Genomic DNA, 13,704 nt, shown 5'->3' with positions numbered 1-13,704 from the left:
ACCTGCCTCCATGAAGTATTAGTGTGAGTAAAGAAGCTTGATATCATGATATCATTTTGTTTTGTTAAATTCATTTTTATTTTGAGACATGTTCAAGTAGCATTTAAACACTTTTTTTTCCAATCTTGATTAAGAATTGGGTTGGTTAGTAATTAACTCCTCTTAACTGTCCTGCTTATAAAAGAAACTGAAACTTCTTAAAGTCATTCTACAGCTGTGGGTTTCTGCTTCCACAAGTTATTTCAGTTTGTTTGAAACTTTCTGTATTCACTGTTGCGAACTGAATAAGCCTGATAGGAAACGTTTGTCTTGTGTTTTTGTTCATCCTGGTCTTTTTCCTGAGTCAAGTAAGTATGCTTAATTGAAACATTTAAATCTTTTGGGATCCTACGTGGTGATTATATTTGTAAACAGAAGGAATTCAATCTACTAAATTCACATTAAAAGTTAGATATTTAATATTTTGTATGACTGAGATGTAGGGAAAACTGGGGATGACCAAAACCTTTTGCTTCAGTTTATCTAACTTCTTGACTCTTGAAGATAAAGTTCTGTATACAAAATACTTGCATGTATTTACTAAAAATGGTTCTGACTGAAAATCCTATAAGTATATGAGTTGCAACAATAAGACTTAAAATAATAATAATAATAATAACTACAACAGACACCACATTGTAGATCTAATTTTATAACAAGTGTGTTTGAGGACAGAACAACCCAGAACATCATCACTTTTTATGACAGACCAGAAGTCCGACACACCCGTTTCACAACCTATTGAAAAAATGTTTGTCTGGTAATTTTCATTTGACATGAAAATTATCTTTTTGTGAATAAGTTAGGGTGTCCAACATGTGGCCCGCGGGCCTTTTCAATCACAGAATAAATTAGCTTTGCCAGTTCATGCAGTTGATGCAGATCTACATCTAAAGACGATGTTGGGATGACATTTCCACTGATGACAGGCCGTTTAAAACAGATACAATTAAAATGTAAAATTTAAGGTGAAACACAAAGTATTCATCCAGGGTTTTGCTTTTAATTTAATTTATTGTATATAGGGGCCAAAAACATCCCGTGGCTTTTCTTAAAATGCAAACCTGCGCGTCAAAATTTAATAAACTTAACAAATTAAGGCAAGAGTGAACCATATTCTGTTCTTGTTGCTAAAACAGTACAAAAAAAACATATCTACACACAAAAGATTTAAATTGTTGGGTTTTATTAATCATCCAATCAATCATAACATGTAACTCCTTGTATGATTCTTTAATCGAACTCTAGTTCGTTTGTCCAGAAAGTCCGGTTCAAATGGGAAGATCTCAATACGCAATCAAACTCTGATGCGAATCAATGCTAACTCTGGTTCACCTAGAAACCTAGATCTCGGTTCGGTTGAAGTGAACTCTGACAGGGTTTGAACAGGCGGAGACTCCTCCCCCAAAGCAGGAAGGGACTAAAGCGCAGGGAATTCTGGGTAAACACAGACAAAATAAATGCGCCAAAGACAAAAAGTGAAACCCTACAATCGCTAAAATCTGACGTTTTTGTTTACATTCTGTGAAGAATGGAGTTGCGCTCGTCTTCTTTTAAGGTTTTTTTTATTTCCCTCCATAGTTATTGGCACAGCGCCACCACAGGCCAGGAGGGGAACAGGTTTTTCAATTAGTTTGGATCATTTCATAGTGCAATGTGAAAGCAAACCATATCAGTTGAAAATGTAGCAATTTTGGTTCTTAATTGAACCAAATCTACCAGAGGACCAAGTATAAAAATAAATGTTCCATTTTTGTGAAACTGAACATGTTTAACTCATGAATGAAGACGAATACAGTCCATTCACCATGAAAATAAAGGTCATACTCCACAGACGGGGCAAAAATATTTTAATTGTTCTCCAGTATACATGCTAATATGATGTTAATGTTTCTCCTAATTTCTTTTTTTTCCCGCTTGTGCTTCCCCAATTGTAGAGCGGACTATGAATTTCAAGAAAAGCTGGATGTCTAAACTGAAAGAAGAATTTTCCAAGAGCTCAGTGGCGTCTACTTTAGGCTTTGGATTGATCCAGCTGGTGTTGGAGAAACTGGTGGAAGTAGATTATTCATGCCCTTGTGACCCTAGATTCAACATTTTACATACTTCAGTATGTTTCATTGTTCCACCAGTGATAGTCATTTCACTAATGTCTGCCATTAAATGTCACGGTAAATCATGTAAACTTTCTGACTGTCAATCATGTAAATGGTTTACATGTAAATCATGTGAACGATTTGACTATCAATCATGTGTATCAGTCTGTGAGGCCATTAGTACCACCATCATTTCAGCCGGAGTATGGTTGATCATAGTCTTCCTTGATGGCCGTTATTATGCCTGTGCAAAGACCAGTTGGTCAGGAACATATGAAGTGATTGAGAACGCTGAACCTCAGAAATGGTGTGAACCAGTCGACTCCAACTCATCTCAGGAGATACTGGCCAAAACCCAGCTGTGGTATTCTGAGTCGCAGGTAAGAAACAAATTACATTTACACAACCTACAGCATAGGCCAGTGCTTTTTTTGTGCTAATGAGATATAATGTTTACATTTGCTTCTCCTTTTCCCCCTGTTTTTTTAGTTCATTGGATTCTGGATAGCATTAGGATTGGGAGGAATTTATCTGATATATCTGGTCGTCTCCTGCTGCTGTTCTGACAAAAATGATGAAACTTCAAGAAATGGAGGAAACATGGAGTAAACTTCTTTCTCTACCTTGAACGAAACTTTTTTAAAGAAATCAGAAAAATACTTCTACACTTTTTTCATGTAATTGTCGAGAATAGGCCAGTTAGGAATAAAACTTTTCTGGCATGACTGACTAATGATTGTAAGGTATGCTAACTTTGTATAATTATTCTTGAGTACATAAATGTAGTATAATTGACTAATTGTTCACACCATACAATACAACCTATCTAATCGCAGCTATATTTTCTAAATATTTTACTATTAAGGTGAAAGGATTTTAAGTTGTCAGTTGATTTACTCTTTCTTTATTATTTTGTGTGTGGTTTGATCTATTTTTCATTCATATGTAGGTGAAGAACGTAAATATTATAAGAAAATGAATATTTTAAACCGCTTTACTTTAAGTTGAAAAATAAATGTTCATAGATAATCAGCATGACAAGCAAAAAAGAAAAACCTGTCATCTCTAATCTCCCTTGATTGTTTTTTTCTAAAGGATTATGTGGGAATATTTCCTTTTTTATTGTTTTTCATTGTTTTTGTTTTCTGATCTTAAATTTTAAATGCTACTTACATAAACTTTATGATGTGAAATTTTAGGACCTGATTTGATGCATGTTGGATGAAGTTAAAATGATTTGGGAAGTAAATAAATGATCAATGAATGTTGGAAAAAAATCAAGTGATTCCTACCAATGCTTTGATTGATGTTGATCTATTAGAATCATAAGAAGTCGGTGAAGAGATCCAAGGAATCCATTGATCCTAAACTTAAACTGATTACAATTCACAACTTGGTAGATGATTATATTTTAAAAGTTATGTTTAAAATACATATTACCAATAACTTTAAAAAAAACCAAAAAAAATTAAAGTCAGAACTAATCAAATGCATTTCTTTTTATGGAATAAATATGTGGAATAATCTATGGAATAAAACTAAAGAGATTAGATCAGTTTTTATTTTTTTTAAAGTATATTGACTCATTTGAGTGCCGTATCATAGCAAAGATTATATACTTTTTTATTGCCTGTTTTGTGTTTAAATAGGTATCAAATGGTTGGCAGACTGATGTTTAGTTGCTTATATCTTAGGAAACGTAGTTTTTGATGTTCATACTATCATGTGACATGTTAGTATTAAATGAATAAAAATGAAAAATTAGAATATGCTTCCTTATTACCCCTGAAACTTTGTTGTGCTTTTAATATATTAAAAGACAGCAAAAAATGCATTCATAATTGGTTATTTAATTTTATTTAACTCCTTTTTTCAAGGTCTTGCAAGATTAGAGCAATTAGTTCAAATGTATTTAATGTGTTTTCTGTTTATTTCACATACTCAGTCTTCAATGTGATGGAGTCACAGCAACAAAGAAGGTAAACAGAAGCTTATGGTCAAACATTTTAATAATAAAATTACATTTTTATTTGTTTATTTATGCCACTGATACTTTACAGTGCAAACGCTTGGCTTTATATAAAGCCAAGCGTTTGTTTTGAAGTCTTATAGAAAAGCTATTAGTGCTACATTTCTTAGTTAAATGAACAAATTCTAGCCTATAGTTGATATTTGTAATTTTTATACACAGCACTCAGTAAAACTGCATTATGAGGTTTAATTTTAGATGCATTTAATTTTCCGTTGAAGAAAATATGCAACAAACCAACAAATGAGTGAAAAGTGGAGACAGGTTCTGCTGCACAACTCGACTAAATGCAGCGATTCCTATTTTTGCCCAGCAGGTGGCGCCGCAGTCCCAGCTGTTCCTTTATTATTCATGGACAAATTGAAACCTTCATGCAAATAGAGTGAAAAGTATCGGTTCTAATGAGGGTTTTCTTCAGTTCTTCCTTTTTGTTATCACAGTTATTTCAAATCATAAAACATGTTTAGACAATAGTGATCAAAATGCCGAATTCATTAACCCAAACAGAAATCCAAATCATCTTAATCCTTTATTAAATGATAAATTATCTAAAATTAACCACATTTTTTCATCATTTTCACTGATCACACTCAGATCTTATTACTATCAGACCCGATAAACTAATTGAGCTTGTTTGACAACATGAAGGAGACTAAAATATCACACATATTCCTTAATGAGACTCAAAACTAACAAAATAACGTAATAGCAACAGACACACATGGTGGAGGCAGTATGATGGTCTGGGCTTGCTTTCCTGCTTCAGGAAATGGACAACTTGCAGCAGTTGATGAATTATAAATTGCTTTTAGTTGTTTTAGTTAAGGGCTGCACAGTGGCGCAGTTGGTAGAGCTGTTGCCTTGCAGCAAGAAGGTTCTGGGTTTGATTCCTGGTCTTTCTGCATGTTCTCCCTGTGCATGCGTGGGTTTTCTCCAGGTACTCCGGTTTCCTCCCACAGTCCAAAAACATGACTGTCAGGTTAATTGGCCTCTCCAAATTGCCCCTAGGTGTGAGTGTGTGTGTGCATGGTCGTGTGTCCTGTGCGTCTCTGTGTTGCCTTGCGACAGACTGGTGACCTGTCTATGGTGTACCCTGCCTCTCACCTGAAACATAAGCTGGAGAGGCACCAGCAACCCTCCCGACCCCACTAAGGGACAAGGGTGTAAGAAAATGGATGGATGGATGTTTTAGTTAATTTGATTGTGAGAAACTTACTGACTCTGGATATAAAAACCAGTCAGTTGTTTTTCAAAATGGTCTCTTTAGTTGAGTTTTCATCACCCAATCTGTGTTAATCACAATACGATGCTTGGAAAACTGCAACTAAAAATTAAACAAAAGTATGAAAAAACAAAAACTACTTAGCTAAAACTAATGAATGTTTATCTAATAGTAACTAATAAAAAATAACTGAATTTGACAAACAAAAAGTCACAACAAAATAAAACTAAGCTATAAGAAAAACTACAGCTACTATAACTGCTGAAAACCCAACGTTGCAGATGAATCTATCAAAGCAACACAGACTTTTATTTCACCTCAGCAGAACCGCAGGGCGACCAGCTCACAGCATCTCACGCAACGAAATTATTCATGCAAACGAGGCCCAACAAGGTGTGGAGGACTCAAACGTATCAAAAAACAATGTGTGCAGAAAATATGCAGTACAACTTGATTCTCTCCATGGTTCAAAAATACATCAACCAAAACGCAGTGCTTAGTAATTTGATATAAATGGTTTATTTACCGATACAAATCAAAAGAAGGAAGTGAAAACATTAGAGTGCTAATTGGCGAAGGGAAGAGTTCCCACACCCTGGCTGAACGCCCGGCAGTGAACACAAGAAGGAGAAAAAGTTGGTTTCAATTAAGTTTTTAAAATTCTTTATAACTATTTATAAAGAACCAGTCTTGTTTTATTAGTCAAACTTTCACACCAGCTTCATGTTTGTTTTTCATTCTCTCAACAACATGCCTCCTTTTAGAGCGCTTTGCATCTTTCCGTTCCAAACACCAACATTTACCTAAAGGTAATCTAGCAATGCAAATATGTTTTGCGGTTGAAAAGTGAACATGAAACACAACAGGAATAAAGGCATAATTATAGCAGAAAAACCAAGCCACGCCGCCAAGAAGGAGCTTTTGTTTTCTCCTCACGGTAAAATAATTTATTTCTACAATCCAAATATGATTTAATCAAACATCTATATACGAGTGTGTGTATATATATATATATATATATATATATATATATATATATATATATATATATATATATATATATATATATATATAAAACGTCTTGTTTTTCTTTGAAATGAATGGGGAGATTTAATTTCATATGTTTCCAGCAACAGTTGATAAATTACACAAATTATAAATAAATTATACATAAATATACACATAATGTCTATTATACAGTTAAACTTTTGTGATTTCTGTACACATTTATATGGACTTGGTTCACCTTTTGCAGCTTCTGCTCTTCAGACTGAACTCAACTCACCCATGGAAACATTTGACATGGTTTGTTGGTCAGACCTTAAAGAAAAAGCTGTTTAAACACAATCAACAACTTATGGTTTAACCTGTCTAAAACTCTCTCTCAAATTGTGTTTTGTCTGTTGGGGAAACTTTTCACATCTCTTTTTCTTTGTTAAACTTGAAATATTTACATTGCACTGAAAGCGAGATCCACATTATAATAGAAAAAGCTACTTTGGGTTTTTGTGTTAAATTTCCCTATTGAATATGGATCAATAATATATTAAAGAAGTTGCATTTAGGCACTTATTTTTCTATTTTGATTAAGTGGTGGATTGGTTAGTAATGTAGTTACATTACTCACAAATAGTATTACAGTTAGTAATGTAGTTACATTACTAACTGTAATTCTTATAAAATGACAGGTACTTTTATCTTCAGGAGAACTTGAATGTCCTTTACATCTTTTTTCAGCAGAACATGTGAATGTGTAATTTACTCAAGCTGAATATTTTGTCCTCTACTGCCATAACAACCTGGAGGGATTATACTGGGAGACAGAAAGGTCTGGGGATTTCTTAAACTGGTTCCCCTCCAGCCCAGTTTCAGTCAAGAAGTAAAGGACGGATGAATCTTTCTCTTCTCACAAACAGTATCTTTTCTTCTCCCTTTTTGTCAAACTGAGCACATTTTAACTCATGAATGAAGAGGCATGCAGTGCATTTACCCTGAAAAGAAACAAGCATTTAAACATTTTAAATTATGTTTTTATTGCTTCAATAATTTCACTTTTCTCTCTGTCTTTCCCCAGTTATAGAGCGAACTATGGATTTAAAGAAAAACTGGATTTCTAAACTGAAAGGAGAATTGTTCAAAAGCCCAGTAGCAACTACTCTAGGCTTTGGAGCGATCCAGATGTGGTTTGAGAAACTGGTGGAATCAGATTTCGCATGCCCCTGTGACTCCAGATACAACCAGTCACATTCTTTGATATGTTTCATTGTTCCACCAATCGTAGTCTCTTTACTAATATTTGCCATGAAATGTCACCGTAAATCACTTGGAACGTTTGACTGTAAATCATGTAGTAAATCAGTCTGTAAGGCCGTTAGTGTCACCATTATTTCAGCCTCAATATGGTTGATATTTGTGTTTTTTGATGGCCGTTATTACGCCTGTGCAAAGACCAGCTGGACGGGAATCTATGAAACGATTGAGGCTGATGGACCTCAGAAATGGTGTAAACCAGTCGACTCCAACTCATCTCAGGAGCTACTGCAAGAAACCCAGCTGTGGTATTCTGAGTCGCAGGTAACAAACAAATATTGTTTTTATGAAATTTGCACAACAGCTTAGATGATTGGTGCCAAAGTCCGGTCCTCAATAACTATCACCCTGCTACTTTTATATTCCTCCTCCACACACCTGGATTGAATGAGTGGCTCATTAGCAGGTGCTTGCAGAGCCGAGTCGCTGCTGGTGAGAGAAGTCAGCTGATCCTCTAAGTCAGGAGTGTTGGAGCCGGGATGCAGGTTGGCAGCTTTCGAGGATCAGATTTGGACCTCCTGATTTAGACGATCAGTGGTTTGTTGTGCTATTGAGATTTTTAAATTTGTTTCCATTTTTTTCTCTGTTTTTTAGTTCATTGGATTCTGGATAGTTTTAGGGTTGGCGGGTTTTTGTGTGCTCTGCTTGTTTGGCTCCCGGTTCTCATCCAGTTCTGATGAAAATGATGGAACTTCAAGAAACGGAGAAAACGGCGAGGCTTCTGCACCTGTCTGAAGCAAAAACCTAAAAATAAATCATGTGAATGTATAATTACATAGGACAAGTCATGTGTGGTTAGGAATGTAAAACATTCCTGACTGAAGCAACTTGTAGGGACGTGCACAGATCGACGCTAAAGGTGTGTTTGGACCATCGGGGATTCTCATACCTGACAGTCCAGTGGACTCGTTTCAAATGGGAACCAAAGTTTGCTACATTTTTAGTTCAAGTGGGTCACTTTACACTGCACTGTGTCAAACAATCCAAATTGGAAAAGCTGTTCCCCTCCTGGCCTGTGGTGGCGCTGCACCAAGAATAACAGAATGATAAATGGTAAATGGACTGAACTTATATAGCGCTTTATCCGATCATTTTTGACCACTCAAAGCGCTTTACACTAGAGTCACATTCACCCAGAAGGAAACAACAGAAAAACTTCAGAAGACATGAGCAACTTCCTTCTTCGAGAAACGTAACAAACTGAACACATTTCACAACTTGCTGAACGATTATATTTTGCAAGTTATGTTTAAAATTCATAATAACATATTACCAATAATTCCCAAAAAAAGCAAAACTCAGAAATAATCAAAAGCATTTATTTTTTATTGAATAAATATGGAGAATAATATATGGAATAAAACCAAGGAGATATTGAAAACAAACTAACACTACAACAAGCTATTAATAAACATTTATATTTTATGAAATGTACTTTTGGATGTTTATACTATCATGTGACATATGAATAAAATTTATTTAAAAAATGAATATGCTTCCTCATTACTTCTAAAAATTGTTGAGCTTTTAAAATACTAGAAGACAAAAAAATCTATTTATAAAATTAACTTAATTTTTTCAAGGCCTTGCAAGGATAGAGCAATTGGTTCCTTGTATTTAATGTGTGTTTTCTGTATTTCTATTAATTTCACAATGCGAAGACTCAGTCTTCAATGTGACGGAGTCACAGCAACAAAGGAGGAAAGGTAATTATTGTCAAACGTCATAAACAGCTCTAATAAAATGCAACATTAAACACATTGAAATATAAATAATTTGTATTTGTTTATTTCTGTCGTTAGCTATATTTTTACTGTGAAAATGTTATTTTTTCTGCTTTATATTAAACCAAGTGTTTGTTTTTAAACTTCATAGGAAAGCTTTCAAAGCCACATTTCTTACATAAATGAATTTTAGCCATTTGTCATTTTTTATACACAGCTCTGTATTGTGAGGTTTCATTTTACATGCACTTAAATTTCCATTGAAGAAAATATGCAACAAACCAACAAATGAGTGAAAAGCGGAGACGGATAATGCTGCTCAATTCGACCAAATGCAGCGATTTCTATTTTTTTCCAGCAGGTGGCGCCGCAGTCCCAGCTGTTCCTTTATTATGTATGGAGAAATGAAAACCTTCATACAAATAGAGTGAAAATCTATTGTGGGTTTTCTTCAGTTCTTCCTTTTTTTAACACAGTTATTTCAGCTCATAAAGCAAGTTCAGACAAACTATGACTTCATTCATTGAGCCAGACCATCTCATTCCTTTATTAAATCATAAATGAACAAAAAATGTATCTTTTTTTTATCCTTTTCACTGACCACACCCAGGTCTTATTACTACCAGACCCATTAAACTAATAAATAATCTCAATGGAGCTTGTCTGACAATACGAAGGAGACTAAAAGATCACATACGAGATAAAAAAAAATAGAAAAATAACATAATCACGACACACATGGTGGTGGCAGTATGATGGCCTGGGGTTGTTTTGCTAAAACTACAACTAATAAAAACTAAACAAAATACATTTCAATAACTAATAAAAACTAGCAAACAATATCTAAAAACAAATTAAAATTAACTGAATTAGACAAAAAAGTCACAACGAAATAAAACTAAACTATAATGAAAAATCCAACATTATTATAACACTGCAAAAGACCCAACATTACAAACGAAGCTATGAAAGCAACCTGGACTCAGCAGAACCGATCAGCGTCACGATGCAATTATTCATGCAAAACGAGGCCCAACAAATATGGACCGTTTCTTTCTTCCTCCAAACACGGGAGGCTGAAACGTCAAAGGGTTTGAGTTTAATCTCATCACAGAAACTTTTAGCGACTGCAGATGTTTAAAATGCTTCACATCTGGATGATGGGTGTTAATGTGTCTTATACTGGTTTAATCAGGGGGAAAATTTGTTATATTTGATTGCAGAGATCAGATACACCATTAATGTAAATAAACCTTTTCAAAATATGCAATGCAACCACGTTTTACATGAAACTGGACCAGTTTCTGATGATCACCATAGTTCTATAAAATACTTCACTACTAAAATAAATCAACCATAAATACATTATAAAATGGTTTGTTTATAAGAACAAAGTAGAAGAAAAGGAAAAATGAGGGAAATCTTCAGCGAGTGGATGAATTTCCACAACCAGAGTCTCAACCCAAATTCCCAACAGGAGAAAAAGTTTTGTGTCATTTAAAAAAAATAATAAATAAATATTCATTGTTACATGTATTCAATCTCTTCATTTTAATCAGTCATGTTTTCTTATCTCCCCTCAGATTTTGTTCAGCCTCATGTTTGGTTTTCAGTTCCTTTCAAAGCTCTTTGCATGTTTTCCTTTACAAATGCAAATATTTCCTTAAAACAAAACGAACCTAGAATGCAAATATGTTCTGTTGCTGAAAATGAAAATGAAACCAGATGGAAATAAAGGCACAATTATTTCAGAAGACTGGCAAGCCACCAAAAAGGAGATTTTCAGGCACTTCAGATTTTGGTACTGGTTTGTTTTTTGTAAATAACTTTACAATGCAAACTTGATTTTTATCAAAATCAAACTGCCTATTTTTGACTTTGGTAACCAGGAAGCACAGGAAATATTAAATATCCCTGGCTTTGAACACATTTACTTCTCTAATTTACTTTAGAGAAGTAAATTGATTTCTCAATTTACTTCTCTAAAGTAAATTGAGAAATCAAATTTTACACATTTCTAGTGCCATATGTTATAGTTTACAAAACTCTTACATTCTGAAGACATTAATATGGAGTTGGTCCAACTTTTGCAGCTAAAGCTTCAATTCTTCTTCAGACTGACCACAAAATCAATCAAATTTTATTTGTATAGCACATTTCAGCAACAAGGCATTTCAAAGTGCTTTACATCATAAAAACACAAAAATACAAAGTCATAGAACACACAGTTAATAACATTACATTTTGCACATTAGATTATTGAATAATGCTTCATGATTAGTTATATTAGGTTATATTTACTTTATCGACATCATAAGTGGATTACTTCAAACCTAAGGACCAGGAGATTTTCTCACTTTTATTTTTACCTCACTTTTCTTCATCTCCAAGTTGAACTAGGGCAAAATGCCTCGGTCCGACCCCAAGGACATTGGCAGTATTCTACGACTTCAATTTTTAGAAACAAAGATTCAACGGCTGGAGGTGAACTTTGAGATCAACGCTACCTGTGGATATGAAACAACTCTTTCTCAAATCAGCAGAGAGGTCGTACACCCCGCACCAAGCAGCTCACCCTGGATCACTCAGGGCGCCAAGCCGAAACAAAAATCTCACACTGCAGATCCCATGAGACGACTAACTGGGAGAACCCCTCACCTGGATGAATCAGCGTGGCCGGCTCTGAGCCGAAACCCACCTTCAACCTCAACACATGCTCCGCCAAAGAATAGCAAACAAGCAGCTGGAACCAAAACGGCTCCACCGACCCCGCTCCCAAGGACAAAGCGACCAGCCCGAGCCTCAAAACATCCTGACTCCATGGGAATCCCAATGAAAAACAGATTTTCTGCACTCCAGCCTGAGCCTCTGAGTGAAAACCCACCTTCAAACATCAGCAAGGAGGCAAAACCAACGCATCCACCGCACAAAGCTGTGAAGGACAAAGTGACCACCAGGAAAACGAAAGGTATGCCAAGAGTGCTTATTGTTGGAGATGAGGCAGTAAATGGAATCAGTCATGTTTGCAATCCCAAGAAAACGAGAGTGGTTTCTTTTCTTGGTGACACTGTATCTGATTTGACCCGCAAAGTGCTCTCTCTAACCACTGATCAGCCAAACATGGAGACTTTAGTTGTGCATGTTGGAGCCAACGATCTGGCAAAGCAAAAATCCGAGATTCTGAAAAAGGACTTTAATATTCTTCTGGACACTATGGGAAAATTAAAAACAAAGTTATTTCTCAGTGGTCCAATTCCATCACCTCAATGGGGAGACGAAAAACATTCCAGGCTGCTTATGATAAACAAATGGCTGATTAAAACCTGCTCTGCCAGCTCAGTGACCTTCATCGATAACCTCTGGATCTACTGGCAGCGCTTTCACCTCTTTGGAAGAGGCGGACGCAATCTTAACAAACATGGAATAAGGCTGCTCACTGCAAACATTTTTCATTTTATCAACAAGAACAACAATGTGACCATTGCTTCAGAAGAACAGGCTCAAGGATGTCTGACTAGGATGGAGCCCTCTGCTTATCAGGAACAGAGTGTCCCAAAACAAAGTGATAAGACATCGACTGAGGACAGAATGACTGGTTCCCCTCCTCATTCCCCCCTCCCTCATCTTTCCCCCATCCCTCTCCTCTCCTACCCTCACTGACAAGATCAGAGTTTCTCAGGAAGTCCATCGCTAAAGAGAGTTGGGCTGAATCTGAGCCGCCTGAAGATGCTGGTGGGGGATCCGGGTCAGAGAGGAAGACGGACGGACTCCTCCTCCCCTATGTGTTTATGATTTTACCTTTTTAATCTTTTCTTTTTAAAAAATCTCTTTAATGTTTTTATCTTTACTTTTTAATTTCTTTTTATTTCTCTTTCTCACTGTTTACATTTTAATGATGTAAAGCCTCCCGGAAAACGTTCCAGTTAAACGACGTTTAACTAAAGTTCTACGGGGTTTAGAGTCCCAGTTGACGGAGTTTCAACTAAAAACCTAGAGGTTGGAGTCCTTGTCAAACGGTGTTTTTGACTAAAGTCCCAGAGGGTTAGAATCCCAGTTAAACGGACTATATGAGTATTAAGTTGTTAATTTGTTGCTCCGGCCGAACAACAATTTCAAATATGTAAGCTAAGCTCCACCGTTAGCCTCCATGTTTACTTCTGCAAGAGGACTTCTGGTGGACGGGTAGACCTACGTCCTGCACGCTTCCCCTTCTATAGTAACAGTGCAGGGAAGCACATGGATATTGCAAAGTAGAACATACAGAAATCAAAAATACTGGCACCA

The 13,704-nt window shown here is 35.7% G+C and overlaps 1 long non-coding RNA gene across 2 annotated transcripts; it reads left to right on the top strand.

The window, feature by feature from the left end:
- The first annotated feature begins 6,274 nt into the window (after window positions 1-6,274).
- On the top strand, window positions 6,275-9,187 carry LOC145551869 (uncharacterized). 2 transcript variants are annotated; one of them, XR_014087727.1, is made up of 3 exons: window positions 6,275-6,323; window positions 7,461-8,181; window positions 8,291-9,187. It is a non-coding gene; the product is annotated as an uncharacterized LOC145551869 (long non-coding RNA). The 2 variants fall into 2 exon arrangements; XR_014087726.1 differs by having other exon boundaries at window positions 7,461-9,187.
- Window positions 9,188-13,704: the final 4,517 nt, after the last annotated feature.

The sequence above is a fragment of the Poecilia reticulata genome, chromosome 6 (genome assembly GCF_904066995.2).
Source record: "Poecilia reticulata chromosome 6, P_reticulata-male-v2, whole genome shotgun sequence".
Taxonomy (NCBI): domain Eukaryota; kingdom Metazoa; phylum Chordata; class Actinopteri; order Cyprinodontiformes; family Poeciliidae; genus Poecilia; species Poecilia reticulata.
Note: the sequence above shows the minus strand (reverse complement) of the source record. Positions and strands in the feature narration are given on the sequence as shown.